Source organism: Mytilus trossulus, chromosome 7 (assembly GCF_036588685.1).
Source record: "Mytilus trossulus isolate FHL-02 chromosome 7, PNRI_Mtr1.1.1.hap1, whole genome shotgun sequence".
Taxonomy (NCBI): domain Eukaryota; kingdom Metazoa; phylum Mollusca; class Bivalvia; order Mytilida; family Mytilidae; genus Mytilus; species Mytilus trossulus.
The window spans coordinates 44,446,710-44,452,127 of record NC_086379.1 but is presented as its reverse complement, the minus strand read 5'-3'; positions in this window follow the sequence as shown (position 1 = coordinate 44,452,127).

The window sequence follows — 5,418 nt, the reverse complement described above, 5'->3', positions numbered from 1 at the left end:
TTTCTTTTCGAAATGACTGATATAATTCATATTGTGGCAATTTATTCATTTATATATTATATACTTTATTTGTCGGCGATAAACTTATAAATTTGTTTCAAAGATGCGAAAATAAAAATACCCATGTGCATTCAAGTAATTTGAGCGGGAAATTTAAATCATTTAAATTAGAAAACACAACAGATCACAACATGACAGAGACAGAGACATATGATAGTCTCCAAAGAGACTAATTCGCACCGTTTTGAATCAGAATAAAAAGATCAAATAGATGATCTATGTGTATTTAAATACGGTGGGAAAATGGGGGGAGTGGAGGTTTAATTAATTATTGTGAGAGGGGGCGGGCCCACTCAGTCTTATTGAAGTTGAAGTTAGTGGGGTCCTTATAAACAGTTCTGGATCCGCCACTAAAAACTAGTAAATATAATACTTTATAGTGAAATTGTGTCACTATATATATGTTACAGTAAATCTGAGACTACTATAACTGTATGTGTTATAGTAGTCTCAGAGTAAATAGGTGAAATAAGAAATTACACGTAATTACTTAACATGTCAGTATATACCTGTAATTACTAGCCAATTTCGTAATTACATGTATTTTCGCCGTATTTACTAGTCGTTTCAGTGATTATTGGTATTCACTGATTTTTTTTGTCATTTTTACAGCTATTTACTAACTTGATATTTTTTTTTTAAAAGATATAATTCAGGATACCAAATTAGAAAGTAAAAGGGTAGGTATTTTAGGGCTTACTTAATTAAGGATTCAAGAATATAAGGCAAGCCCCCCCCCCCCTTTTTGGGAAAAAAATTGGCTGCTTATTTAGGGAATCACTGAAGCGTGACTGAAGCGGGCCCCCTCTTAGGTCAGTCAGTGGGCCCCCACTTATGAAAAATCCTGGATCCGCCACTGAAAAGTGTATACTATTTAGTGTTTGTGAACTGAAACTGGAAAATGGTTGTTATAACAGTTTTGAAACTCCATAAAAATCATTTTCAGCATGCAAGACAATGATATCAATCCACTTTTGAGAAATGCATTAAATTGTGAGAAGTTTATAGGCAACTTCGTCACCTCTTTTTGCTGATAGACATTCGATAATACCAAATTTGGTTGAATAATCTTGATAGTTCTTAAAATTTCATAATTTCTTTCAATCTAAATCCCCATCAGGCATTTTATAAAATGGGTTTATTTAAGACGGTCTTTTGTCAGATTTATATAATGGAGATAAAAATGGTGTGAAAAATACGGGAAAACATCATTAAAACAGAGCAGTTGCTTTGAAACACACAAAGGATTTCCCATACTTTCATACTTTTTCCACCTCTTTCTAAAAAATCTGCCCCCTATCCAATATGGCCTAACTAACCGTGAAGAGCATTGTTCATTATAACACTGAGGGGGAAATTTTGATATACTCCGAATGGAAAACTAAATTGAGATTTATGCAAATTAATACATTTTTTGTATAATTCTAAGATCGATACATTTTGTATCAGCGGTGAGACCCCCCCCCCCCCCCCCACACACACACACCACCACCACCACAAAAAAAAAACCCACACCATATCTCTTCTATAAATACATGTCAAACTCTTATTCTATTTAATCATTAAAATGTCAGAATGGTTAGTTTTCAAAAGACGTTGAGTATAGACAAAACAACCTTTGACATTTAAAACCAGATGCTCCACAGGGCGTAGCTTTATACGACCGCAGAGGTTGGACCCGGAACGGTTGGGGCAAGTATGGACAAAACATTCAAGCTGGATTCAGCTCTAAATTTGGATTGTGATTAAATAGTTGACACAGCATAGGTTTCTGACACAGAATGAATGTGTTCTAATGAACTTAACATTTTTATTTTCTCTTAGAGCAATTCACTATGCTGTTGAATATTAATCCTCTCAAAAAAATGTTTGAAGAAATTTTCTTTTTATTTATGAAATTTCAAATGAGAAAAAATGAACCCAATTTTTTTAATCACATCCCCCTTTCCCTTATTCCAAAACTAATCTCAATTAAAATTTCTAATAGAGTTTGCAACAATAACTACTCATTTAAATACATCATAAAATATTAAGATGTAAAAAAAACTGCTTGTTATCACTGAATGGTAAAGATTATTTTAATTTATCAGTTGGTAGTAAAAAGTGAATATACATTGTATATTGTATATAACAAAGATTTAAGTTGATTCTGGACAAAGAAAGATAACTCCAATTAAAAAAAAATCTTTGCAATTGCACAATATTGTGCAATTAGATATTTCTTGCTTACTATTCTGGACAAAGAAAGATAACTCTAATTTAAAAAAAATGCTATTTCACAATATTGAGTAATTAGATATTTCTTGCCATTGCGCAATACTGTGCAATTGAAAAGACTTGCTATTGCACAATTCTTAATATAATAATTTTAGATCCTGATTTGGACCAACTTGAAAACTGGGCCCATAATAAAAAATCTAAGTACATGTTTGGATTCAGCATATCAAAGAACCCCAAGATTTCAATTTTTGTTAAAATCAAACTAAGTTTAATTTTGGACACTTTGGACTTTAATGTAGACCAATTTGAAAACAAGACCAAAAATGAAGAATCTACATACACAGTTAGATTTGGCATATCAAAGAACCCCATTTATTCAATTTTTGATGAAATCAAACAAAATTTAATTTTGGACCCCGATTTGGACCAACTTGAAAACTGGGCCAATAATCAAGAATCTAAGTACATTTTTAAATTCAGCATATCAAAGAACCCAACCGATTCATTTTTTGTCAAAATCAAACTAAGTTTAATTTTGGACCCTTTGGACCTTAATTTAAACCAATTTGAAAACGGGACCAAAAGTTAAGAATCTACATACACAGTTGGATTCGGCATATCAAAGAACCCCAATTATTCAATTTTGATGAAATCAAACAAAGTTAAATTTTGGACCCTTTGGGCCCCTTATTCTGTTGGGACCAAAACTCCCAAAATCAATACCAACCTTCCTTTTATGGTCATAAACCTTGTGTTTAAATTTCATAGATTTCTATTTACTTATACTAACGTTAAGGTGCGAAAACCAAGAAAAATGCTTATTTGGGTCCCTTTTTGGCCCCTAATTCCTAAACTGTTGGGACCTAAACTCCCAAAATCAATACCAACCTTTCTTTTGTGGTCATAAACATTGTGTTTAAATCTCATTGATTTCTATTTACTTAAACTAAAGTTATTGTGCAAAAACCAAGAATAATGCTTATTTGGGCCCTTTTTTGGCCCCTAATTCCTAAACTGATGAAACCAAAACTTCCAAAATCAATCCCAACCTTTCTTTTGTGGTCATAAACCTTGTGTCAAAATTTCATAGATTTCTATTAACATAAACTAAAGTTATAGTGCGAAAACCAAGAAAATGCTTATTTGGGCCATTTTTGGCCCCTAATTCCTAAACTGTTGGGACCAAAACTCCCAAAATCAATACCAACCTTCATTTTGTGGTCATAAACATTGTGTTAAAATTTCAAAGATTTCTATTCACTTTTACTAAAGTTAGAGTGCGAAAACTAAAAGTATTCGGACGACGACCACGACGACGACGACGCAGACGACGACCCCAACGTGATATCAATATACGACGAAATTTTTTTCAAATTTTGCGGTCGTATAAAAAGCTTTAACAGGAATGGTTGATAATTAGATTGAAGACTACTAGAGTAGTCGCATTAAGGTCCAGAGTAAAATGTTTTTAATGAAGTAGTTAACTGAGATGAAAACATTGAAAAATAGACACAATATGCAATAGAGGTCATAGGCAGCATTATTTTTCTACAAGTTCAATGTTTTAAGTCAGGTATGACTTGTATGCCCTTTGTTCAAATTAGCAGAGCTGTGTCAAAAGTTCCGATAGACTCTCCGACAAATACAGGTCTTGTTTTTATGGACGCCCCCTTTTTGAATTTACATTGGAGTTCGTTAAAAATTCGTTATAACCTGAGCCACATGTATTATAGTAGTCTCAATTATTACATTAAAAAGATGAAAAATACACACCCATATCATTTTCCTTTTTCTGGAATCAGATACACGTTCTTCTTCTCCTTTTCGTTAATTTCTCTATAATCAACTCATGGATGTCGAGAGATTTGATAGTGCAATCCATTAGTGAAACCCATGGACCATTTCTATATTCGCATAATTTTACAATAAATGTCTTCAGTCAGGAACTCATCAGTGGTTGTTTACACTTCAGTATGACTGTCCAAGACCGACATTTTACTTTTTTGGTAATTGTATATCCCGTCATTGTTTTTAATATAGTGCTGTGGAAAATTTGTGTATTCTTGTCTTTCATTTTTGCTAATGTGCTTTATCTTTATGCCTTTTATTTTTCTTTGACATGTTTGTGAGATACACTCAACATCAAAATTATCTTCTATATCAAAGCTTCTCATGGCACTCTAAAAAATAAACTGACAAAAATAACGAACTCCGAGGAATATTCTAAACGGAAAATGTCTAAGCAAATGGCAAAATCAAAAGCTCAAACTCATCAAACGAATTGCTAACAAATGCCATATTCATGACTTGTTACAGACATTTCTTATGTACAAAATTGTGGATGAAATATGGATTTATAGCTAGCTAAACCTCTCATTTGTATGACAGTTACATAAAATTCCATTATATTGACAACGATGTGTGAAAAAAACAGACAGACATAATACTAGTAAGTAAAAATGTCAAAAGTAGGGGTACAGCAGCCAAAATTGTGTTATAATCTTTATCACTATAAAAACATACAAATATGCCAACAAAGAAAAACAAATAAAAAGTCGAGTAAAACAAGCAAAACCCTTTTCCACAAAGCAGAAAACAACGAAATGGCCCTAAACACTTCACACAAAACTAATGATTAAGATTAAGTGGCATATAATTCAGAAGCTCAGGAAAGAGTTACATATTCTGCTCAACTAATGACACCTGTTAATCATGATACGTAAAATTCAGTATAAATTTGTTATATCCCAACCTAAAAGAGAAATTTCGTCCTAATGACCGTTTTGGAATATCACAGATGATCACAGAAATGTAAACATATCTGTCCTCTATTCTTCTGTTGTCAATAAAGGCAATAGTAGTACACCGTTGTTCAATACTTATAAATTGATTTAAAAGACACATCCGAGTCACAAACCAAAACTAAGGAAACACATCAACTATAAAAGGAAACAAAACGGAACAACGAAAACATTGCACTGCTACAAAAGCAAACGGACTATATGATAACAACTGCCATATTCTTGAATTGGTACAGGACATTTTGAGGAATAATGGTGTGTTGAACCTGATTTTATGGCTAGCAAAACCTCCTGCTTATATGGCAATATAACATTTTTTTTTCTAAAAGACATTACT